General features: G+C 40.6%; 1 pseudogene; it reads right to left on the bottom strand.

Annotated features, from left to right (window-relative positions):
• Positions 1-6,759: 6,759 nt before the first annotated feature.
• Positions 6,760-7,160, bottom strand: LOC147424250 (small ribosomal subunit protein uS8z/uS8w pseudogene; annotated as a pseudogene).
• Between the last annotated feature and the right edge of the window lie 20,657 nt (positions 7,161-27,817).

Genomic DNA, 27,817 nt, shown 5'->3' with positions numbered 1-27,817 from the left:
AACACACGTGCAAGAACCCAAAACTTTTTACTTACCCAATCCCCAGAAACTTCAATGGAGCTCAACTTTAGATAAGGACAAACACATACACATCAAATGAGTTTTCATAGTTAATCATCGGAATTACAATAGGCAAAGGACATTCCAGGATCTCTCTTAATCTTCTTGGCCCGAACATAAAGACTATGCGCTGCTGGAAAAAAATCTTCCTGGACACATGAACATTTATCTGGATTCTTTGAGTTAAATGAAAAGGAGTGAATTGAGGGCCATTTTGATCATCCATTAAAGTCAACCATGCAGCTCCCAAGAAGGCACACATGCCTTATCCCTTGATTTTGCCAAAATTTTAGCAGCATAACAGCATAAATGGCTCAAAAGACCAAAAAACCAGCCATCATAACTTGGAAAATTTTTGACAGAGTTTCCCCAGAACTAGAGCAATGAGAACCCAAAATATAGACTGTATATGTATGCATAAACTGCCAACAATAGAACCCAAGCATCAATTAGGAATCACTAGTACATAGTCTATGGCGAGGTCACAAAAAGGGTGCTCCAGCTACCTATATCACCGAAAGGATCTCCACATTTGAGAATCCCCCAACCCAATAAAACCTCACGCTATCGACCCTCACACGAAGGCTAATGCAAATCGCGTATAGTCAAGTCTCAGAAATGACTATCTTCCAGACCAAGTCTCAGAAATGGCTGGGACTGCCAAATAAAACCAAATATGGCTCCACAAATGCGTACAATGGCAGTTTCCACAAGTAACGTACAATCCAGCAGACAATGCGCTCAAACAGGCGTCAAGTGATGCATACCCACAACAACTGCAAATGACACCACTGCTAGTATATCACTGTACTTTAGCTACATGTACCTGTGTGAATCACCTGTACCTGTCCCTGTCCCTATAACCTGTAACATGTACCCTGTAATCCCGAATCTCGAAGCTCGAAGCTCGAAGTAGAAGGTACTCAAAGAAGATCCTCAGTGGGGGCACCAAAAGAATGTGAGCGGGATGGAAACACATAGAACGCCTCTATAATGACCCGACACACACTCTTGGGATGATACACACACACTATGGGGCACCACTCGGCTTACACAACCCACCTGGTCGAGACAGAAAACACACATACGGAGTGAGAGGAGAGAGACTACCCATTTACCCACTCCACACGGAGAGACTCACACACACACACACACCCGAAAACTCAGCTCAAAAGAGGAGAATTTCTGATGTTTATATACGATTGAGCTTGGACCAGCACCAATGGGGCAAATAGCTCACACAATATGGGTAAAATATGCCAGATACAATCACAAATTGGAGCAGAAGCTTCGCTCATAGGAGAAACTTACACAGCCAAAAAAGAAAAAAAACAGTGAGGAATTTGGCAAAATGGACAGTGCCATCACGTCCGGAACGGCCCAAAACCCCAGTCTACAATGTCAAAGTGCTCAAATGCGACCTCGGATGAGTAGTTTACGGCCAAAACAGCCTCCAAAATGAGCAAAAACACAGTTGCGGCTGTTCCTCCTCTTCTCTCCATGTTTTTTCTGGTCTTCTCTTTGTTTTTTCAGTTCCCACACTTAACTTTATTATTTGGTCACCCTTGGCCTTTTAGATGACCTCAAACGAACCCCGAACAGGCCAAAAACTGACCTCGCAGTGCATAGTTGTCACCCTGCTGCATCCATCCGCACACCTAGCACTCAACTTTTTCCAATAATGCATCCTTCAACCACGTGAAGTGGCCCCAAAAGATGGTCCTCATGATGACCTTTCTGCATAATTATCACAAGAAAACACCCACGTTGTGTCCGTACTTATCCACATGCAAGTATTGACCCCATTCGACCTCCTGACGCCACTAGATGCCATCTGACGCACCTGCTTACCTCATGTCATTGACCCGCGGATATCTTCCTCGAGAAGTTTTACGCACTACCAACTCCTCATTATTATAGAAAAAACACACTGATACTGGTGACGATAAAAATCGATGCACTATGTACACCCTGTCCTACCTGTACACATGTGGGCCCCACGTAACCACCTGGCTTTGGAAAATGGGCAATTCTTTATTTGATGCACCATGCATGTGTATATACATATGCACAATCCCTTGCTCCAAAAAACTCCTGACACCGTCACCTTGGCAGGCTAGTACGCTTTTGGAACACCTTCTTGAGGGTTCAAGGAGTCGAGGGTCGTACCTAGACTTGCCTAGGGGTGGTAGCCTTGTGATGTGTTTTACTTTTTTCAATGAATGACAAAAAACAAACTTCCATGAGCTTCAAAAAGTTGTGACAATGTACTAATAGATAAGGAGCTTTTTTATAGGCCATAGACATGATAGACTTGAATGATTTATTAAGATTGGTCATATAGTTTTTAGGCTAGTAGGTTTTTGACCTTGCATTAGCGTAGGGTCTTAACTGATTGCTTGTGTTTCATGTATAAAACTGAGATTTCAATTGGTTTAATCTTCACAATAGTATATGTGTCTTTTTTGCTTTATGTTGTCTAGTTTTTTACTTTGATTCACCCATCTTTTAGAAGCAAAAAATTCACTTTGCATGATTGTTCATTGTACTTCATGTTTTATCCTTGTTGGCCTTTGATGCTCATTACTTGTTTTGCAGCTCAACATTTCTTCCATGGACTTGCTTTCTACCATGTCACCGTGTTTTGCTTCACCAAAACACGATGACGTGCGCCAAATTAGGAAGGGGGAAATGTTAGCAGCGGCTAACACAAGCTACACCAAATATGCATCAAGCGGGAGATATGCTATGGTCGTGCATAATATTTCCAACTCACTTTGTATAAATCTTGGGCTCATTGGAGTTCCAAAGTTGTATATGCTACCTAGAGGGCTCAAACCTAAACCCATAGTAGAAGGGATTGTGGTGAAAGCCTTTAAAAGGAAGCCTGTATGCAAGGAGGCTTCATTCTTGAGTATCCACTCTTGAGGATCCACTTTTGAGCTCTCTCTCTATCTCTCTCTCTCTCTCTCTCTCTCTCTCTCTCTCTTTCTTTCTCTCTCTCGTTCACTCTATGGATGTCCTATCCTTTAGCTTAATGCCCATGCTTATGAGGCTAGTACTAATCCATTATGATTAGAAAAGCTTGATTAATATAATCCCTATTTTACTCATTAGTCTTATCTTCTCTACATTTCATATGTCATGAGGTAGTTTTACAATCTCATTATTCTAGATTTGAGAGAGGTGAGTACTTCTTGCTTTGATCTTAACTCTCTTCTTCCATAAGTATTTTAATTAGTTGATTACTTCTCTAATTCTCTTGATTAGTGTAGTGTGTGTGCACTCTTGGTCATGTCATTAGAGTTTGTGCTTAATTGTGTGCTTAAGTGTGTGAAGGTTTAAGAGCCTTGAGCTCAATGTCAGTTGTGTGTGATGGGATTAGAGTACCTTGGTTGGCATGTGATGATTGGGAAATCCAACTTCAATGCAATTAGTGTGTGCTTTGATCATGGATGCTTGTGTTGACTGTGTTCTTGTGACTCCATAAGATTGGCAAGTTGGACTTCAGTGGGCTTGATGTGTGTAGGAGTTGATTGATTAGTGACTAGAATATGATTAGACTTAGTCGTGCCATGGCTAATCTCTACTTGCATTGGTGAAGTATTCTTTTGAATCCTCTATTTCTGTTCATCCGATGCTCATGCTTCCATGCCCTAGTCGTGTTGCCGATCCACGAATTGATAATTCGATGTGGGTTGCGATTAGGTCGTTGCTACAACACCTCCCAACAACCATAATATGACATTTTTTTAGCATTTTCTTGCTCATATAATTGCCTACAATGTGTGTACATATCCACAAGACTCAAGTTACCATAATTCTCAACCCGCTTGCCCCTCAAGTTTCTCCAAAATCTTCCACATGCATGTACCTTTTCTTGGACTAGAGAAAGTTGTTGCTTTACTTCTCATCTTCTTCTCTTCTTTTGAATCAATGCCTTGTATGTATGCAAATGACTTTGATAGTTGTCTTTGTCCATAACTACGTCAAGCTTTATCAAGGACTTTCGAGCATCTTGACATTGTTTATCAAACCACCTTTTACGTTATCTATCTTTGTTGATACCATGGAGATGCTTTATATGGCAAAGCATTATTCAGCACAAGAACAAATAACTTTCTTGAAAGCTTCCCATTTAGTTTCTAATGGTGCATCATATTGAAGCTTTGTCATCCATAGTTTTTGCTTAACCATTTCAATGTACATTGGTGCCCATTTGAAATCCATATATAGTGATAATTTTGCTTCATTTGGCTGGAATTATCATGCTTAGTTGCTTCTCCACATGAAAGGTCAATACATAAGGTGCGATGGTCGGATTCTGGGGTCCATTGGCCAAACATAAAACTCTTTATGCGATACATGATGGCTTTGGAGAGTAGCATATAGTCAATCACATTGTCCCCATTATGTCTTCTACATGTAAATCCATTGTTTCCACTCCACAAAGATACACCATTGGCAATGAGCATACCCGTGCTATTACACATGTGTAAAAGTAACTTTCCATAGTGATCCGGCTCTTTCTCATCCATTGAAGTACGATCATACAAGTGAACTTCCTCCAAGTCCCTTGAAATGTATTGCAAATCAAATTGTTATCATGTTGCAATGTTTTTGTGCGAGCATTCATATCCCCAAATATAATAACATCACCTTCACCTTTGAAATAAGCAATGTACTCTTCTAAATTAAAAAATCGCTGATCTCTATCCATGCAAGCATAAAAGTGGGAATCATGATGAGGAGTATAGCAACCGGCTACAAAAATGGGTGCTCTTTTTGGTGTCATAATTTTCAACCATACATAACGTTTGTACTTGTCATCTTTCACAATTGATACAAAATCTTCCAATCCTTTCTTAACCATACATGCTACCCCTCCTTGTCCTCTTCGTTGCTTGAGATTCTTTGACCACATCAATAAATGTACATTGTAATCCTCCAAGCCATTAATCCTTTGTGTATCATGCTCCCAAGTTTCAACAAGAAGTACAACATAGGCTTTGCTTGTTAGTTCATCAATGCCAACCCTCGCATTCCATGGGTATCCATTACAATTCCAAAAGCATATTTTCAATTGTAACTCGGTCTCATAGGTCACGTATCCCTATTTGCTCGAGGGACTTGCCTTCTCCTTGGGCACATTTTCTTCATGAGAGATCTCCTTGTTTTTATTACTCTTTTTCTCATATTCCTTACGACGCATATTTTGTTGCTTAATAGTGCGATCTTCACATACAAAACATTTTGTATCCCTCAAATAGATCCAAATATTATCAAGGATAATCTTCCGTTTGGTCTCATCTGGCATGGTGCATACAATTGACCGTTCTCCCGAGCAAGGAGCTCCTTGCTTCCCCACTCTATGTGCTCCATAGACCATAACTCCGGACATGCCAGAGTGGGTTTTGAAGAAATCTTCAATAACAATGGCAAGAGAAGGAGGTGTCTCTAACTTCTCTTCAGGAATTCCACGAACAAAGATGTTCTTGGAACGTCACTCCCGTTCCTTCAACTCATCCACATCCACATTCTCAACATTCTTTGTTTGAACCATAGCTTGCATGAGTGAGGAATTAGAAACCACAGTGCTATCACATACATCAGTCCAAGACTTGTTTGTGCATACATTTTTCATGTCGCATCCATCCCGGCTCATGGTGTCAAATTTCTCCTCTTTTCAGTACATGGTCATGCTCTACTTTGCTCATCCGCTCGTTCAAAGCATTCAAGTCCACAAGTGAGCGTTTACATTCCTTGACTTCCTCTTCAAGTTGCATCAAACATGTTGTTTGCATCTCAAGTGTCCTCTTGAGATTCTCATTCTCAACCACAAGTACACTTAGTGTGCCATTGTTAATTGCAAGTGCTCGTAAGTCTTTGCCTTGTTTGTTACGATCTCTTGCAATGATACCAAGTATGTCATGATCATGGTTTTCGATGTCGTTGGTTGGGTGGTTGTGTTGCTATCTCCACACTTCAGAGATTTTGGATCATTTTCGACAATGGTTGTGGACCTTGTTGAAGAAGAAGAACCCTTGAGAGTGTCGAAAGACATTGCATGTAAAATAAGAGATGAGAGTCAATTTTCCTAAACCTGTTCACTTTGAAAATGTTGCTACAGACTTTTTCTAGTAGGTTTATTTTTTAGTTTTTGGGTGAGCAGTGAATCTTGAAAATTCAAAACAACTAGTTAAAGGAGAAAATCCGCTTGGAAAATTCATGAAAATAGTTAAATTGAAAAAAGTATGTTATTTGGGAAAAAATTCCATTTGAATATACCATACAACAAAAATTAGTACGTTTGTGAAATTGATTTTCCATGAACACTGATGCTGACACTCTCTCTATCTATCTATCTATCTCTCTCTCTCTCTCTCTCTCTCTCTCTCTCTCTCTCTCTCTCTCTCTCTCTCTCTCTCTCTCTGTGTGTGTGTGTGTGTGTGTGTGTGTGTGTGTGTGTGTGTGTGTGTGTGTGTGTGTGTGTGTGTGTGTGTGTGTGTGCGTGTGTGTCTTTTTATTTTGACCAAAAAAGCACTCGAGAATCACCATCCTTCGTAAGAAAGATTGATACAAATGACCACTTAGGAATCAAAATAGTGAAAAACCTAATATCCTGTCTAAGGAAATCAACATTGAAATCCCCAGTTAAACCTTCAGGCTGATTGTTTGTGTAACAAAATTAGGCAGTAGTACATCACAAATGTTTTCTGCTCTCAACAGAAAAACCCAAGGACTTTTCCACCCACATTATTTCTTCGTGCTTCATCATGATCCATGATTCCAGCTGATGTTGTCAATACAATATGGCCAAACTGTCTTGAAGGAAGAAGGCGTGTTGTCCAAGCCTCTAGCTCACCAACTGTTACATCACTCCACACTTGTTCAATCTCCCATTCAACTCCACAACAAATTTTCCCAGCTCTATGGTCATCAACAAGCTCAAACTCCCCACTGTAGCCAAATTTTTGCATGACAGTGAGGAATTTGATGATCACTTTCGATGAAGGCTTGAGAAGAACCTGCCTCTTATCCCGCTTCTTAGCATTGTGCATATTCTTCAAAGCATTGTTTAAAACACTGATTTGCACCATTTTGGTGGGCTGACAAGAAGAAACGCCCCCGTGTTGGCCACTGTCACACAGAGCGGTGGGATTTTCCAATCACACGGCTACAGTAGCATTGATTAAAAAAACCATAGTTCAAACTCAGATGTCCACTATCACATAGTCCCCGATGCTTCCGGTAGCATTGATAAAAAAACCATAGTTCCAACTCAGATGTCCACTATCCCATAGTCCCCGATGCTTCCGGTAGCATTGATAAAAAAACCATAGTTCCAACTCAGATGTCCACTATCGCATAGTCCCCGATGCTTCCGGTGTTAGAACTACCAAGATCACCCCTATTATTTTATTTTATTTTTAAACTGTCAGACAGTTTGAACCGACACGGTCTGCAAACGGAAAAAACCTGCGGAAGATAAGAAATTCCAAGGTACCATAGTAATACGAAGACCACCTATCAATCATAGGAGTAGTGTTTACACCTGCTGCGCACAGTGTGACAACATGAACCGACACAGTCTGCCACTGAGAAAAAACCTGCAGAAGCTTTAAAAATTCCAAGGTACCATAGTAATACCAAGACCACCTACCAATCATAGGAGTGGTATTTATACCTGCTGCACACAGTGTGATAAAAAAGAGAGTTAACGACAGCCGTAACAAAACCCATCCTAACACAACATGATCACAATCAGTATATGCCTGAGGCAAGGTATTTTGAGCAAGGTAAAAACCACCACCATGCCATTTTCCGACAAACATTTAATACTTACCTTACTGTGCCAACTAATACCAAACGAATGCTCAATGTAGAACTACATCAAAAAATTCCAACACAACCGGTAGCGAGGCAAGCAAAGTTAGAAAAAAACTTGAGACACCTGAGTAGTGAGCTCCATAGCTCCCTTTGTGAAGCAAGCAGTAAGTCTTCTAAGAAAAAACATGACACAACAACACTGGCTAAGTGAGGGGCATAGATGCGCCCTCACCTATTAAATAGTGGAAGGAGGAGGGACTGCGTGTCCTCTGAGCGAGAGCCATGAGTGAGCCGGGCCACCTTCCTAGAGAATGTGTGTGTGTGTGGTAGCTCTATTCGGCACACGGATACCCATGAGTGGGGAGATCCACAGCAAAGAAGGAGAGGCCGCCTTCACGGTGTAATGAAGAAGGAGAACGTATTCATGCTCGGCACACTAGAGAGATCTTTACTTTAGATCCTTAGTTTAATAACAAGGGCTATGTCCCACGGTCTCTAAAAAGTAATGGCATTTTTTGAGTAGTAACCCTAAAGTGACCTAGCTGTTACCGGGCTAGATCAAAGTGGGGGGGGGGGGGGGGGGGGGGGGGGGGGGTTTTGAAAACAACAAGAACATCATAGTACCATAGTGTGTGTGTGTGTGTGTGTGTGTGTGTGTGTGTGTGTGTGTGTGTGTGTCTGTGTGTGTACCCGCCCTTACCCAGGCGCCATACACAATGGGTCGGTAGTAGGCCAATTGTGTGTGGGCCTACTACTTAATTAGAGAAATGAGATTCTCTTGTTTAAAGCGTACCCTAGGCCACCTATGTTGGGTGAGAGCTTGTGTAATAGTGTTATAGATCTGGTTTCTATTAAACCTGTTAAGGCAATACTTTTTTATTAGAAAAAAAACCTCCTCCAAGGCAAGAAAAGAGTTAGAGGAAGAATAGCAAATTAAGTGTAACAGGCTGATACAAGAGCTAATAGCAGCCTTGTAAGGCCTATTGCTATTCTTTTTTTTAAATTCTATAATTGTTAGTTTCAGGAGATCCCTTTTCCACACAAACCTTAGGTCATACCCACCAACAGATGCGATATGAAGGGAGATAGAGAGGTTAAGGAATTGGACAGATGTGCAGAAAACCCCATTGGGTGTGATGATCTCATGGAGAGAAGTAGGTTCAATTTTAAGGCAGTGAGGGTAAATCAGACAAATTTCATTGGTCAAATCTCTATTGTTGACACTAAGTAAGTCATCCATGTATCTATAGGTATGTCTGAACTGTGAAAGCTTATTTTTGTAAGATTCCATGGTCTTGAGAGACCACTTGTATTCAAAGAAAGCAAGGTAAATATTACACATAAGTGGAGAGCATGAGAATCCCATGGGGATGCCTAGGCATTGATTAAAGCAAAGACCGTCTGAAACTATAGTGCAGTTACACAGCAGCCAGGAGATGTAAGAGCAAAGCTAAGCTTCATTAAAGTGTAAGGAGTGTACGAATTGAGATACGTTAATCCACCTGGATTTTTTGGAAAGAGAGGTGTAGAAAAGCTTCTTCTTTCTAGCATTGGAGAAAGCCATTTTAATCCCCTTGGAGGAATAGTCTTAAGGCCAAGATTCGCTTCAAGGGGAATGTTTTCGTAACATTGTGTAATGTCAATAATAAAAATGTGGAAGATATGCTAAGGAAGGTTAAGCGAGACCTTTGTAGAGTTTTTTGTAAGCCAAAAGGGATTGTATTGAATATGTAAGAAGTCCTGGCAAATTTTTTGTTTAGTGACACAAATAAGCTCAAATTCAGATAATATAAGGTCAAGGCAAAAAGTAATATCCTTGGTGATATCAGTAAAAATACTATTGGAGGCATCAGATATCCATCTGAACTTATGCTTATGAATTTTATAAGTGGGAAATAACACAGGTAACTTAGTGTTCAGCACAGAGTAGCCTAGAATCCCTAAGTGTTTAGCAATTTTATTGGTACCTGTTTGTAGTGGAGATTAAATATTACAAAATTCCTTACCAAATACTCAATTACGAGCGGCCTTCCAAGAAAGGTATTTGCAAACGATAGTGGGACAGTTAGAGCTTTTGTCAAGCCTGACAACAAACCATTTATCAGAGATTTTTTGAAAATCAAAAGTTAGCTGAGAAGTAAGCCAAGAATCATTAGATGATAACCATTTACAAGGTAGTTGTGATATTTTATGAAGGAAGCATTCCTTCACAACTTCCCTTAAGTCCGGTAGGACTGTCATCTCCAGTCAGAGATCACTTACAAGGTCAGGGTTTTTGGGAAAGTTAGGTATATGATTGAGTCCTTTGGCCAAAATTCTACATATTTTAGTATTTTCAATGATGCTAAGATCACAAGTGCAAACATGGTTACAAGAGCGTCAAAATTTTTGCAAAAGGTGGTAAACTGAAAGCATGTACAATAAGGAACAGAATCTTGCCGAAGAAATGCATTATTGTAGATTAACCTCTTTATGGGATGTTGGTATTTCCATCCTATGAGTATATTGTCGAGTAATTTGTGATTACCAAAAAATAGCTCCTATAGAGGAAGTTTGGTTAGACAACCTACCTCCTGATATGGACATGGATGTACAATCCTTGTATGGGGATTGCGAATCTGAAGCTTCATGAATGTCTAAACCATTGACCTTGAAAACATTACCCTCTTGCTTGGGAGTAGACAACATTCATTCAATCATGTCTACACCTATCCAATGCACTCTTACTTTAAGAGAACCGTTGAAAATCACGTCATATCTATGGAATGATCTACAAAAAACCCTAGAGAAAGTGGGGATAACGGGGCTAATCGCAAAAAAATTGGGAAAATTGAAACACGAAATGGATAACAAAGTGATTCTATCTGTTCCAATGAACAAAGTCGGAGAATACTACAAAGGGGAAGAAGGAAACACAACCCTTCCAGTGAAACATAATGACATAAAAACCATGGCAATACTGGATAGTGGGGCAGGCATAGCCATAGCCATGAAAGTGGTATGGGAATCCTGGGGACAGCCAGCCATTAGACAAACCCGAATGAAATTGCAGTTGGCTGATGGACACATCGAAAGACCCTTAGGACTACTTGAAAAAGTGATAGTTAATTCCTGTGGGATTGAATATCAACACACTTTTGCCATAGTAGACTTTGGGAAGAAACTCAATTACGAAATCATATTGGGAAGACCTTTCATGCGACAAGTACAACTCATCCAAGACTAGGGAAACAATTATCTGTACTTGAAGCAAGTGGGATCGATAACAAGGGTTAATCTAAAAGATCACACTTATAGAGATGTCATGAAAACGCTCATACAAGAGTTTGATTCAGTCTCTTTGGCTGAAACTAAGCTTCCATCTTGGTTGAACAAAGACACTCCTATTTGGACGTGCAGAGCTTCAGAAAACGGGAGCTTAAAACGTGAAGAATGTATCTTAAAAAGGGATTGCACAAATGAAGCCTATGTACCTGAATCCTTTCCAGAGCATTTGTTTGAGCCATTTGAGTGGACTCAAATTTTAGCAACAATGGATGAAGCCTATGTACCTGAATCCTTTCCAGAGCATTTGTTTGAGCCATTTGAGTGGACTCAAATTTTAGCAACAATGGATGTATGTGTAAATACGTCTATGCCTACTCAATTTTGCAATGAGGACGGCTACGACATAATTCCCATACAAATTATCTCAATCCTCCACATTGAAGACAAAATTCAGGAAACCAAGGACTTGATAAAAGCTCAACAAGTCTTTTCAGACCTCTACTATGATGCAACAGATGAGTTAGAAGAATATTCAGCTACCTCCGATGATTCGGGGTCGGAAAAAGAACATGTAAGAGCTAAGGTACTCATGAAAGAAGGGGAGGAAAAGTTTTTTGACTTTCCAAACCAAAAATTGAGAAGATAGAAATGGTATAGACAAAAAAGAGACACTAGAAATTTGAAAGATAAACCTATGTCATCTGTCTCCAGTAGAACACAGTTCTCGATGCAGATAGATGCACATGACTATGTCAAGGACAAAATCACTGGTAGATATCCTTCAAACAAAAATCCAAAAATCTCAAAAACGTCGAGAAAAATGAGAAAGAAAACTCAAACAAAGCTAAAAAAACAAGACAAAGGCTTAACCATGACAAGAGTCGAACGGAAAAAAAGTATCAAGAGTTGAAAGAAGCTCTGAAGGAGATATATACAACTGAAATGGAAACCACTGAAGAAGAGGGTAAAGATGTAATGAGTGTTCCATCCCATTACAAGAAATATACTCTCCAAGATTGAAAAATCACAGTCAAATAACCTGTTAGAGAACTACGAAAACAAGGTGAGCCCTATGAAGGGCTTAAAAACGCAAAAAAGATAGATTTGACTTAACCAAGAGAAGAGCCTAAACCAGCCTACATTGCAAATGACCTTACAGAAGAACTTACTGAAAGAATACCGAGATATCTTTGCTTGGTCTTACAAGGATCTCAAGGGTGTTGATTTTGAAATCTGTCAACATACCATACTCATGAGAGATGATGCAAAACCAATTAGACAAAGGCCATACACATACAATGAAACATTTGCTAGGAAGATCAAAGAAGAGATTGATAAGTTAAAGGAGGCTGAACTCATTTATGAAATTGAACACACAGATTGGGTGTCTCCAATTGTGGTAGTACCCAAGAAAAATGAAAAATACGAGTGTGTGTCAACCTCAAGAAAGTGAATGCAGCTACCATTAGAGACAACTTTCCTCTTCCAATCATTGAGCATGTTTTAGAATGAGTTGCAAGTGGGATACAATCAAATTTTGGTTGACCCCAAGGACCAGCATAAAATTGCCTTTGCAACGGAATGGGTATTTTTGCCTATCGGGTTATGCCTTTTGGGCTAACTAATACTCCTGCCACCTTTCAAAGATTGATGAGCCATGCTTTTAAAGAATATCTAAGGAAATTCTTGGAAGTATATATGGATGATCTATGTGTACATTCATCAATTCGGGCTGATCATTTTGAACACCTCAAAAAGGTATTCGAAAAATGTAAACTTTATAGGATTTGCTTAAATCCTGAAAAGTGCACATTCATGGTAGACAATGAAAAATTCTTGGACATATAGTGTCTAAAAATGGCATATCTACTAATATGGATAAAATTCATGTTATTGCTGATTTGCCTAGAGCAACGACAGCCAAGGGGGTTCAAGCCTTCATGGGACATTGTGGATATTACAGATGGTTCATTTACATATACGCTATAATTGCAAAACCCATGTATAGCTTGATTACACACTTTGAATAGACTGATGAGTGTGAAGAATCCTTCATGAAGCTTAAGCAAGCTCTCACTTCAAATATTGAAAGCACCAAATTGGAATAAGATATTCCACATACATGTAGATGCTTGCCATTGGGTGTATACTAGCTCAACAAGGAGACGAGAAAATTGATTTTCCTATTTCTTATGCTAGCCGACAGTTGAACATGGCGGAAAAGAATTATACCACCACCAAAAGGGAAGGATTAGGAATGATCTATGCCGTAAAGAAGTATAGACATTACCTATTAGCCAACAAATTTGTGTTCTTTGTGGACCACCAAGCCTTATTGTACTTGGTCAACAAGCCATGCAGCACAAGAAGAATAGTGAGATGGTTCATCATTCTTCTGGAATTAGATTTCACTGTGGTTGTAAAAAAGGGCACTACACATCAAAGAGCAGATAATTTATCTAGGATTGTTTCAAGGGAACCACCTAAAGGAGTAGACGATGATCTACCAGATGCATATCTGTTCTCCGTGGAAATGATACCTTGATGGTCAAAAAATATGGTATCATTGATGACCATAGCTCAAGTGGATTCACAAATACCACTTCCTATTACAATCGGATTAATTAAGCAATCGGCTATGTATCAGTTACTAGCTAGTAGGCTATACAAAAAAAATCGAGATGGAATATTGCTCTTATGCATTAATCCTGAAAAGAAAACCCAATATTTAAGTCAAGCACATATTACCATAGTAGCACTTCACTTTGCGAAAGACTAAACTATGCAAAGGATCTTAAGACTAGGAGTATTTTGGCCAATTATGAGAAAGACTAAACTATGCAAAGGATCTTAAGACTTGGAGTATTTTGGCCAATTATGAGGAGTGATGTTCGCTCTTTTGTAAAGGATTGTCCTCAATGCAAAAACAAACACCTATACCTCATGTAACATTGTTCCAAATGTCACATGTTACTAAGTGGAGTAACTATCTAGTCATTTATTTATCGAGCCGAACATTTCATGAGGATATGAGTAAACACCATCAAAGAGCAATTGAAACTAAAGCAAGAGACTATGCTCTTATTGGAAATCAATTGTATCGAAGAGGTAAGGACCAACATTTGCGTCTTTGAGCAAATGAAAACGAATATATTCCAATTATAGAACAAGCACATGCTGGACTAGCTGGAGGTCACTTTTCTAGTTAGACCATCGCAAGAGCAATTTTAATGACAGGCATATGGTGGCCAACACTCTTTGCAGATGCCAAGGAATACGTTGGAAGATGTCATGCTTGTCAACGAGCAAAAATGCCAACACGTGTAGATAGCATGCCCTTAAGACCAATGATGGGGATTAGGACTTTCGCGACCAAGTGGGCCAAGGCTAAAGCAACTCAAAAGAATGATGCCAGAACCACTGCCGCATTCTTATATGAGTATGTATTCACAAGATATGGACTGCCAATAGAAATTGTCAGTGATTGGGGAACTCATTTCCTCAATGAGGTAATTGAGTATGTGCTTAATGATTTTATGGTCATCCATAAAAAATCAACCCCTATCACCCACAAGCAAACGGACAAGCTGAGCATACGAATAAAATTCTTAGCTAGGTATTGACTAAAGTGGTCAGTTCATGAAGGACAGACTGAGAAATGAATCTCCATGCAGCTCTATGGGCTTATAGAGTTCATTCAAAACAGCTTTAAATGCTACATTCTTTAACCTTGTTTATGGTCTTGATGCCATATTGCCAATAGAAATTCTATTGCCGACACTAAGGGTAGCTAAGGATCTTGAGTGGATTGGACATGAATTGTCAGAGAGACTTGAAAAATTAGAAAAGCTACATGAGCAAAGGCTAACTATTGTAACTCACATCTATACACAAAAGCGGAAACAAGAACAGTTTTTTGATTCCCATCTTATTACAAAAATCTTCAAAAAAGGGGACTTAGTTTACAACACATTCCCAGGTTTAAAAAAAAGAGAAACGTACCGTTTATCATTGAAGATGTATCTCCAAGTAGAGCAGTTAAGTTATCCATCCTAGATGGTGAACCAATGGCTAATTGGATTAGTGGATGTCGTTTAAAGGAGTACAATTTGCCACTAACCAAAGAATTGCTAGAAAGAATGCATGCAGCTAAGCAAAGAAAGATAAAACGGCAACAGGTTATTGATGAAGCCCAGGAGGAAGCATGGCTTCGAGTACTCAAAAGGAAAGTTGCTCTCAAGAATCAACAAATACCTATTCTTATCAACACTCTGGAAATAGATGACCGACAATGGGAATTGCAGAAAGATGCAGTTTCAACAGATAATGAATGGCTAGATGGAATGGACCCTTCGTATCAAATTACAACTCAACAACCATAGCACAAATGCATTGGTCGACACAAGAGCTCGAGTAAATGGAGTCAGTTATTTCACGTACAAGAACAACAAGTCAGTAATTGACAGCAGGAGTAGCGACTATTAAAGGATGCAACAAGAACCCAACACCAACTTTGGGAGTATCCAACTTGAATGTGATAGTACATGGATGTTCATGTCCTCGTCAGTTTGTATGCTTACCAAATGAACACATGAATGAGACAATGATTCTTGGAATACTGTGGATGCGGACATACAAGGTAGTACCAGATTGTTATACCAATTAGCTCAAGCTATCACCTAAAGACGGACAACTCATTGTTCCAATTGCACCAAGCAAGGAGGAATGGAAAGGCAATTACCAGCAGAACAACCATGAAGCAATCAGTCTTCTCCATCCTATTGACAAGTAAATGCTACAAGTAGCATGCAAGGAGTCAGACAAATTTGGGTACTGAAAGCACAGCTTAAGGACAAGCCGATTCAAATCTAGGTACCCAAAGACAGTTCCAAAGATCAAAACACAGAGACGAGCATCTCCGAGCAAGGAACCTAACATGAAATGGACTTGGAAGAAAAAGGAGCACTTATCTTCTGCACAAACTGGAAAACCGATAAAACAATGGAGAGTTAAGTCTCAGAGGACTCAACCACACCATTCTAACAAAGACGAACCAAGATATCAATGGCGGGTAAAAGCTCGACAACAGTCAAAATTGATACCAATAGCTCAGACAATTAGCGTGCTAAAGCATCCTAATGGTACAATCAAGCAAAGAGCACACAAGTTACAAGATTTTCTCTTTGGAAGACAGCATCAGAAAACCTCGACATCAGAACCCCTTGAGTTAATTACTCAAGACACAAATCTTGCACAGCATAATGGTTTTAATTGCATTGATCTTCAAAGCATGGTAGAGTCAACCACGTCTATGCATAGACACGATTGTTCAACCCATGCACACGGTCATCCCGGAGTACGCCATCTAGGAGGGGTGGAAAGGCACTAAGTAATTAAGGGCAATGTTTGAAGAGGGAGGAAAAAGTTTGATGTTAATGTATGATTCTTTGCAAAATTACCTAATAATGCTCTTATAATTCATCAACAGGGGAAAATTAACTAATGATATCTGCCCGATGAGTGTAATTAGTGTTACGTATATACTATCAAAAAAGCATCGAAAAATAGTCCTTTTTGGTTATTTTTTATCATTTTTCTTGATATTGAAACTTAAGAATGGAGAAATCCAACAAAAAACAATAAACCTATTTTTTCAAAGGATTTTCTTAATTATTGGATTTTCACTTTGCTTTTTTAGCGTATTTTGTTATTTTCCTTGATTTTTTAAATAAACAGGTCAAAAATTAATAATAAACAACAAAGGAGCTTAGATGGAAAACTGAAGACACGTTGATGATCAGAAAGACATGCACAAAAAAATTCAATCAAATCGGCAGATGGAAGCGGGAAGCCTAAATTAGGCAGCCAGACCTACTTTTGCATAATTCTTGTAGAATGAGCTACACGAATTCAATTGGGAAAATTTTTGAGTCTAACATAGATTTCACGGCCTAGTAACACTAACAGAGGAATTTGGGGAAAAATGGTTCGGGAAGTCTGAGTATAGATACCCAAGGTAGGCTAAAATCACCTCATTTCCACTTGTTGCCTTTGGAGAGAGAGCTCTTCGACCTTCTTCGCAGGCATTTTTTGGAGTCCACAGTTGCCTGTTTTCAACGCCGTCTCACACGAAACATGAGGGATAAATTCTATACTTATCAATGATCCATTTTGTACGACCCGTAGCTAGTCTAAACCCTTGGAAAAAACCCTCGAATCGACCATAGCAACCTGTCAGTTCAACCAAATCGGATGAGATTTGAACTATAGCATGCCCCAACATAAAAGAACACTTCTATATCAATAGTTGACCATTCGGCAAGGGTCGAGGGGTCCCAAGTAGAAAAGCTAGGTTTTTGGCAGATGCTAGAATTGGATTCTGATTCCACAGACAGCTTACATATGAGGTCTATATACAATGTATATGATTGGTTTCATAAAAATCAATCAAGCCAAGCCCTCGAAAAGTAGAAAACGACTCGATAGCTACAAATCGTCAAATTCGACATATGAGGTCAAACTGACTCCAAATGGGCCAAAATTAGATGACTTGCTTCAGGACTATGTAGCGGACAAGTCCATAGCCTCAAAAGTGACTAACCAACTCTACAGGCCATGTAGTCACAAAAGTTGGTGATTTCAGAGTCGACAAAGCACGAAGTGATGCCGGCAAAACCAAATTTTACCAAATTCAATTTAGGACTTGTTTTAGGTGTATAGAATGTGTTTATGTTAAAATTTTCAAGTTTTGCAAGAAAATGTTGACTGTTGTAAATAATCGTGATTATTTACTTTTATAAAATTCTTGCTTGAAAATGGTATCATCACCTCACCTATCACTTATACACACCTATTACATGCCAAATTTCAAGTATGAGCAGAAATGATCAGTTATAACTTGGAAAATTGCCAAAAAAACGCAAAGAAGTCCTTGCAAACCAATTTCTGAGTTATAAGTAACATTTTTTGATCCAAATCACCTCATATCACATACACAGGGTCTACACCATGCTTAAAACCAAGTTGCACCAAAAAAAGTTCATTTCGATGTAAAAGTTAATAATCGTGATTATTTACTTTTTTGCCAAGATGGGGGAAAATTACATCTTTGCCATCATGGGACCAAAGTACATGATGTCCTAAGCCCACTAACTCAAAATTTGGAGCTCAAAATCTCAAAATTCCTTTACATCTTTTGTTTCAGAGACCTAAAACCTAAAAAGGACACCATTCTCATCCTGTGCACCCAAATGAGCCCATATTTCACTCAGAGTATCTAATTGATATAGAGAATTCAAGCCTATAATGCCAAATTTGCAAAAAGTTGACAAAAATACTCAATTGTAAATAATCACCATTATTTACTTTTGTTACAATTTTTTGTTTGAACTTCATGATTTTGATCTTCACATGTTTTTATGCATCTATGCATGTTCAAAAATTGATTTGGAGCAAATTGGATTCAATTTGTCAGCAATTCAGACTGAAGGACATTTCAGAGCAGAATCTGCCAAAGTTGCTAGCTTTGACACTCTATTCACTGAACAGGAGCCATGCAAGCTGCAGAGAAGGCCAAGAAGAGGGTCTCGCAAAAGGAGAAGCTGCAAGAGCTACCACCATACCAACTGGACCCCAGTTCAAGTAAAAAAGCCAAAGCGACCTATCTGTTGAAAGAACAGTTAGAGGAGAATAACACAACGGTTTTCACAGGTAAATTCAAAAGCGAAGAAGGACATCAGCTAGAACTGCAACTTCTACCAAAAGAGGTCTATGATGTCGCAACAAAGCCCAAGACAAAAGAAGTTAACAGAAGGCTTGGGCTCAGAGAGTTCTACGAACAACAGCCATGCGGAGTGGATTTCCAGAAAGCTTATGAGCTCCTGTCCACAATCAAGGAAGATGGAACAACCCAAATCTTTGACCAACAAGGGAACAAAGTCGAAATAGTAATTACGAAAGAGATCGTGGCCGAAGCTCTCAAGCTACCGACAGAAGGGATGATGATGATAGCTAGAGATAGAAAGACGGCAGGAACCTTCACCAAGGAAACCGCTGCTGCAACATTTGCTAATCTTATCCAGAAGCAAGTGGAGGAACCAGCAAGGTTATACCACCAACGCTTTCATTTTCTTGCAAAGAGACCGCCAAGGTACACGACACCCAATCATGTGGTTGCGACCACATTTACACAAGTTCTAAAGTCGTCAACCAGGCAACCCATCGCCTACGCGTAGTACATGTTGTCCACATTGAAGGGGACAAAGAAAGAGGGTAAGATAACATATTTGGGAGCACCTGAAGTTCTCACAAGAATTGCCTACCATGCTATCGGCATGGCAGATAATTTTCCACCTTCCCCAAATCAGAACACATGGATCATGTGTCCCCTCGAGCCATAAGGTCCACGAAAAGAATGCACAAATCTGATGAAGATTCTACTAAGAGCTCTTCAAAAAGGCATGGCAATGAAAGCTCAAACAAAGAGGAAAGAAGAGCCCGCATAAGAGATGAAAAGAAAAGCTGTGGCCACACATCACGAGGAGCCTCAACAGAAACAGGCAAGGTTTGAGAGAGAGAAGCACTCTTATGAACGAAGCCACCAAGCTCAAGGCAAGGACCCTGCAAAGTGGGTACCCATAGAAGTAAAAGGACCAAGAAGAAAGCACTCTGCACGAAGAGAAGCAGAAGATCCAAAGGATCTATTAGAAAGAATGTATCAGGAGGCAGAGGCATTGGAGCTGAAAGAAGCTCAAGAAGCAGAAAAGAAAACTAAAGATGCGGCAAAATAAGAAAAACAAGCAGAAGAAGCAACCGCACAAGGAGAGGCTTAACATGAATAAGGTGACATGTCTCCCCGACCTTCTTCACCTGCTACGTAATAGCATGACCATCCCATGCCAAGCCCTCCACCATCACCAGCACATAGAACCACACAAGCTGAGCCCACTAAGGAAAAAGAGCCTGAACAGAAAAAAGAAGCAGAATCTGCACAACATGCAGCCACTACTAAGGACCAAGCCAAAGCAAAAGAACTAGAGGCGGAAAGAGAAGAAAGTCCTGCACAAGAGGAGTCAGCAAGGTTTGAGCAAACACAGGAACAGGAAATAGAGGAAACACCTTCTACCTCCACCCAGCACGAAATGGTCGAGGCATCCACGAAGCCTCAAGATGACAAAGCAGAAGAGGGCCAACCACAGCCTCAAGGGCAAGAACAACCAGCCGCCACGACCCCGATGAGAGAGTCATGAGAGACTGCCAAAACGTCTGGGCAGCTCACAAGAAATGAAGGCTGGCAGACAAATGATGAGGTAGTCTTGCAAGTCAATGAATATGCAAAGCAAACGCAGGATATGACAGAAAAACTCCGATCGGTAGCACTTAGCCGCATCACAAAGGCTAAAGAATTGAAGATGGTGATTGACGCTCTCCAAGGAGAGTTAGAGGACATACTAAATGTCATCACTGATCTACAAAAACAAGTGCAGGAATTGAAAGCTGAAACTGGAACAACACCAGCTAGCAAGAGATAAACAACAAAAGGAAATGGAGGAGTTAGGTGCACTTCTCATGAAGTTGACAGCAGAAGGGCTAGGTGGCGAAGAAGATTTTCGAGTACGATTACCAATGGTCCTACTGTCAAAAGCTGAGGAACTTTGCACTCAAAGAAAAGGTTACACAAGAGACAAATGAGCAATGGAAAGCAATGATGAATTGGGAGTTGAGAGTTCTTCACTCTAACAATGTTACTCAACTCACTCCCAATCAAATCAATGCACAATGGCATCAGCAATACCTGCCATATCCCTTAATAAAGGTGGAATTGCTCCAGGTCAAAGAACGACTTTATAAAGACATGCAAGTAGAAGGCACAGATGAAGACCACCCTAAGTGGAGGAAGAGTTGGCTGAACAAGAATCCAGGATACCTGATTCTGTTCACAAGAGCACCTGTGGCACTTCAAAAGGATCCAACTTTTTGTCATGTACCAAGAGTAAGGACATGGCAAGCACATGAGGCAATAACAACGAAACGGCCAACATGGCTGAATTATCCAAGATTGCCGGCTCCAGAAAAGGGATCTCCGACAGAAGAATACATGGTGAAAACTTTAACGGGCACCATGTCATTCTTCAAACGTCTACCTGATCTTTCATGTGCTATGCTTTATAAAATTTGACGAATGTTGCTCACCTGCATTGAAGTTTTTCATGAGCCAGAGCAAGCAGGAGCCACGTGTATGTCTTTCCACGAGAGCAATAAAGATTTATGCTACGATCTCAGTGGCCAACCTTCCAAAGAAGTCCTCTATGGCTTCTACGCCCGCTGCATGTTCTTACCTTCTCATAATATGTTGGCGTTTGAGGAAGCGTTCTACACAAGGTTTTTCACTTGGCGAAGGAAGATTTTTGGTGCAGTGATCAACAACCTGACTTCAAGATTTGTAGGCTATTCCGCAGTTGAGCTTAAAACCAGAGTCACTATGCAGTTTTTGCAGGTGCCAGACAAAGAGAGAAAGATCAGATATGAAAAGGCTCTACATGCACTTAAAGACCGCCTCGCCAACCGTCAACCTGAAGATTATTTCAGCCCATAAAGCTGTGTCAAGGGACGACACAGGCAAGGAAGGGGGGAATGTTAGTAGCAAGCTAACTTGAATACCATTTTTTGGAGCTCTCATTATAAAAACACTTATTATTTTGATAAATTGAGAATATTGTAACTCCTATTTTATGGATAAACTTTGTAATTGATGAGCCGGGGCTACAAGCTTCCAGATTGTATCAACCTGTCATTACCCATCTTTAGCTAGAGCTCCTAGATTATTAGTTTTGACCACCAAAAACCTTGGCTAAAGTATAAAAGCCAATTTTTGTAAGTTATTTTTAAGTTTTTGGATAATGGAATACATAGCGCGAGCTAACGATGCTCACTTCTCTCCTTCTCACGCTTCCTACTCCCTCTTCGGTTGTCACATTGCAGTCGCATCTGTTGCATTGCAACCACAGGTAAGAGCTCTACGCATTAACGTAAACATTTCACAGTAATTCGTAGTTGTTGGCATCACCGACCTGTGGCCTGATTTCACCATAAGTAGGAATTTACACTTCAAAAATAAAAAACTAAGCATAGGTGAGGTATTGGTGCATCATTGCTAAGCATTTAAATGCATTCTTAGTCGAAAACGACTAGGTCAAAAATCCATTGTTGTTAATAATCACGATTTTTGCACTTGACCTAATGTGGGATTTGAGACCATAAGCATGTGTGCTTAGGTCTTATAAACTTGTGCTAGAAGTTTCATTACGATTGGATGTCATTTGATGCTGTAACGGATGTGATTTGTTTGCCGATGAGCGATGGCTTTTGGTGATTTCAGTCACTTGAGTGTAGCTTGAGTTAGATGCGAGTTGTTTGTTGTTTTCTCAGAGATTGACAACCTCTTGTAGCCTCTATGCACTAGTCGAGTTAGCTTCATCCCATGTATTGACAATTTGATCGTGATTCTCGCTAAATCTGCAATAAGATAGAAGTGAGGTTAGACACCCGTCCCACATCCTCCATACTTGCAATGTGTAGATGTGGGCAATTATAGGATTGTGCACTCAAGGTGATTTATATAACCATGATACTCACCCACAACCTAGACACGTGTCATGGTGTGGTTGAGCTTGCCTTGGTCTATGTGCTGCCTTTAATGCACCGATATTGATGCAATAAGTGGCCGACCAAAATGACATCGTGTAATTCCTATAAATATGAGATTGTTCTTTCCCCTATTTGTACTCCCCAATACTATCTAGAGCCTTCTTACTCTCGCCCTCGCCTTTGAATAGTTTCTTGTCTCCTTCCACGAATGTATCCCTTCCAGATCGAGATGTTCTATGCTGAGGTGATGAGCAGATTTTTGACTTCTCAAAAAATTGGCTTGCGTGGTCTTGAGCTTTCTATTAAGGCAGGCGAGCTTCTTGACACTGAGTTTGCCGATGACTCAGTATTGTACTTGGAGAGCCAGGAGGCCAATTTGCACAGGTGTGGGCAAGCTCTTGAGGTGTTCTGTTGTGCATTAGGCACATTGATCAATTGGAGGAATATTGTAGCTTTTTGGGTTGGCAGTGCTCCTATGCCTGATTGGTCTCCACGTGAGGGCTTTAGATGGATTCCCCCAGGGACTGCAGTTTGTTACTTGGGTTGTGAGGTTGTCCTGGATTTGGTCATCACTCTACCATGTTCTCAAGGGGGGCTGGGGATCATGGACCCAACACAACAGAGTAGAGCCCTTCTTGGGAAGTTTGCTATCAGAGGACTGCTTCCAAGGGAGGAGCCCTCAAAGGATTTGTTTCTTCACCGAATTCAAGCTCGAGTGCCTCATGCAGGAGGCCCTTAGAGCCCTTCCATTAGGTGGATCTTCATAGAGATGCACAGAATTGGTATGAGCAGGAGGTTGGAGGATCGGTTTGCTGCGAGCCTGCTTTGATCTTGAGAGCAGCTAATGAGTGGCCTGGAGCAGCACCATCTCACTTGCACAGAGGAGCACTTGAGACAACCCCTTGTTTGGAATCCCATTGTTCGTACTCTGAGAAGCCACCTGGTTGGTAGTAGGCCTCTTGTTTCTTTGGGTCCCATGACAGAGGGCCCAGTTCGCACTTTCGGCGACTGGCTTCAGTTTTTGGGTTTGTCAGAGGAGGCACAGAGCATCCATCTACGAGGCATGAGAGGGGTGTAGAGCATGTGCCAGGATACTACAGAGGCTTAATCAGCTGAGTGGATCACCCCTCTAGAGACAACAACTCCTAGATGGATGGGGGTCTTCATGCAATTAGAGGTCCTTATTGTAGTTCGTGCTTGCTCGGCGTCCATATCCCCCATGTTCTTTGAGATCCAGGGCGAGGGTCACCTACACAGAGTCTCAATAGAGGCTCCACGGGTTGTAGAGTACAATTTCAAAGGATAGGGTAGTGGGCATTTGTGGGAGAACTTGTGTCACAAATCCTGACCCAGTAGATCTTGAGGCAGGTCACTGGAGGTTTTGGGCTTAGGAGAGCTACCCTCTGGCATGGATGCAGTGGGATCCTAGAGAGTGGTTTTCAAGGGATCCCTTCTCTTTATAGTCGACGACCCTAGGATCCCTTTCTTCCAGTACACTGCTCGACTAGCATACTGGCAGCAAGGAGAGAGGATGATCCTGCTGCAACACTTCATTGGTAGGAGGAGGGTCTCACAGCTGAGTTCTTGTCAGGCTTTTGGGAGTGGTTGTGGGATTCTAGACAGGTGGGTCACTTTGTTCCAATGGCTAGTTGCACACAGAGCTATAATAGTGGCTTTTCGATAGCCTGTGCAGCTTGTGACCATCCTTTGGAGAGTCAGCGTCAATGTCTATGGGACTGCCCCATGGCACAGTAGGTTTGATTGGGGCTTCTTCCAATGATGCCAGCTCTTTCCACAGCGTGGCATTACACTTGGGGGGCTACTATCTTGTCCACCCTCACGGGACCTGCGCTCTAGTTTGAGCTATCCTCCATTAGCAGGATGATAGTAATTTAGGGCGGTCAGCTTGCCATAGAGCTTACCCCCCAGGAGTGGTGCAGTGAAAGATATGTGTGTTGGGAGCTTGTCTGTGGCTTGACACTCTGGTTCATTTGGCGGGCTCGTTGCTTCCACATCTTCGAGGCTCACCCTATCCCACTAGCGGAGACTGTTTGTGACTTTTGGTTGGAGTTGATTCATATTCTCAGGGGTCAATTTGAGAGACTTCATGGTAGCTCCGACCGCACGTGGGAGTGGAGAGAGGCTTTCTTGCGACTCTAACGCACGGGGCCTTTCTTCACCATGGTCCAGGGTGCACCCAGATGGCACTACCAGCCACGTGTGTGGCTCTTTCCTCCTCCCATTTTGTGATTTAGTATCATTGTACATATTTGTTTACTCATTGGGAGAGTCTCCCCATGCTTCGCAAAGCAATAGGACCTACACTCTCATCTCTTAAGTTTCACCTAAGCATACACACATCAGGACACTTAAGCGGCGAGCATAGAGATTAAGCATTACACACATTCACAAAGTCAAGCATGCATTCAAGACAAGTGATGATAGAGAGAGTAGAGAGGAAAAAATGATGTGCTCCAATTCATGTAAAATCCACCATCTCAGAAGCGTAGAGACCTTTGAAAAACCATAGATACAATAAGCTTCTTTGGAAGGGTGAAAAGGGGAGATGAAGCTACAATCTCTTGTGTTCCCTCATTGCTGAACATTTATGGAAAAGGCTTGAAGGAACCCCCTAACTTCTTTAGGAAAGTCACCTTTATAGATGCATAAAATCCTCCATTTTGGTTCATGCTTAGTCTGATGTCTTACATTAAATTGGCCATCTTCAATAAATGAGTACAAAAAATGAATCTAAGGTTGTGACTCCAAAGTTAACTATTATCCCTAAGATTTCCACATAGGAGTTTTACAAAATGAAGGTATGATACTCTAAAAATGTAGCTGGCGATGAAGAATTGGCTAAACCGAACTCCCTGAGTTCCTAGACCATGTTGCTCACCGTGTGATTAACAACATGTGCCAAACAAAACCATACCATATAGGCCTATCACTACAAGTGCAGAAATTGCTTGGTAGACTACTTTCCCAAAGTGTTGTGCTCCAACATGACCTTGTCATGTGTGTGTCGAGAAAAATGGAAATAAGCCTTGTAGCATATACATCCAATTTGGGAATATTGAATCAAAGCATATACAAACATGAGAAAACAATCAAAGTACATACTAAGATTAAGTTAGAAACATAGCGCGGAGTACTAAAGCCCTACTTCAATGGGACCACTATTGACACAATCTGTCAACTAAACACTTGAAGAAAAATTAGTGAATAGTCACAGAGAGGTACCTGATGATTTTTTCTCTTATCTTGGCAATCTACAACCATTGGGCACATTCCATATTATACAATGACTATCCATTGGCAGATGAGAAGATCTTTCCTTGAAAGCGCAAGTGTGAAGGTTCCAAGAATTGACCATCAACACTTATTGAGTGAGTTAGTAATCACGAGTTGGGTCTTACCCCAAAAATGTGCTCTTTTAGACACACTCAATGCTATAAACAGAACACGAGATCCACTCAAGTTGGAATTATATTCACAACTGGATCTTTTCTAGACACGAAAGTCCATAATCTTGGGTTTTTTGTGAACAGTCATGCTGTCTAAAATGCTTGCTTCCTTTATACACCTTGGTATAGATAAGCCTTTACGAGTTTAAGACTTTCAAAAACTCAGATTGATCTTCACACTAGAAGTATGTAGTGCTAAAGCGACACCCAAAAAATCACTAATGGCAAGACTCTTGTTTGTCCATTAGAATCGATGGGTACTTAACTGGGTAGATTTGCTCGATCTTGATAGCAATCACTGATGGATTACAAACAGCTGGCTCTTAGCCATTCAAAAATAGATGGCTCCTAGCCTTTCGTTTTACCATACTAACTTAGCAAGATTTTAGGAAAATCATGCCTAATTTCACTATCTCTTCAGAGAATTATGAAAGAAAAAGAGAGAGAGAATGTTGGGCTGAGGAAAATCCCTTTTTCTAATGTGGTGTGTGCCCCCTGCATATGCTTCTGTGCATGCAATGTTTGTCTCATAGCTTATCCTATAAGTGTACAATAGTCTGCTTGTACGATGCTCTCTAATAAAGATACAAGAAAAAACATAAGTCACAACTTCACCCACCTACCTTGGATGTGATCGTGACTGTATTAGATTGACTTACTTCTGGCGCTTTTCCCGTGAATGAAGTTCGTTTGATTAAATGATTTTAAACAAGTCAATATTGGACTGTGTCCTTGATAGAGTAGTTGGTGTTATAGCGGAAGCATACACAATGATGAGGTGGAAGTAAATCCACAGTACTGGCACACCATGCATGCAAAGCAGAAAAGAAAATGATAAGTCGTTGGCTAGAGTGACGGTCTCAATAGAGTGAGCCAATACCATAAGTGTCGTGCACAATTTGGAATGGGATGGATACCTTATAATAATTTTAACATTATCCTACGGAATATGTGAATTTATATGCCTATCTTGCCAAATCCCCAAAATTGTGTGCTAGGGCCCTTGATTACAAGTCAATGGACACTACTTTGGCACTGTGTAGAAACCTTGCTTCGCATTGAGTCTGTCAAAACCTTGTGCTTTGCACATTAGAAAATCCTTTCCAAAGTAAGGGTTGAAATATAGAAAAATAATAAGAACTTGAAATTGTCTAACATGATCGCCCCGATGTGATCAGTTGTCTTCAACTCCAAAAATATTAGCTCTATTGAGAGTGAATTTCAATTTGAGTTCACTATCCGGCATTGAATCTGGCTCATAGCCTCGGATTTTGAAGAATGTAGAGCTGTAGTAAACCCCCTAAGTGTGGTTCATGCCAACACTCATTGAAATAACTTTTTTTTTCCCTAGAAAATATCCTTCCGTTAGTTAATAAAACTTCCCATAGCACTATAAACCACCTCTACTAGAATGCTACATCAGCTTGCTCAAGGAATGGTTGAAGATTCCATTATTCTTCTCATGCTAAGCATAGTGAAAATGACAAGAGAGAGGGTAGTGATTAGGGAAGAGTGATTGGGGATATGTTGATGTACATTGTGAGTAG

This window comes from Adiantum capillus-veneris, chromosome 26 (genome assembly GCF_014529385.1).
Source record: "Adiantum capillus-veneris isolate H3 chromosome 26, ASM1452938v2, whole genome shotgun sequence".
Classification (NCBI taxonomy): Eukaryota; Viridiplantae; Streptophyta; class Polypodiopsida; order Polypodiales; family Pteridaceae; genus Adiantum; species Adiantum capillus-veneris.
The sequence above is the reverse complement of the archived record's forward strand: the minus strand, read 5'-3'. Positions and strand labels throughout refer to the sequence as shown.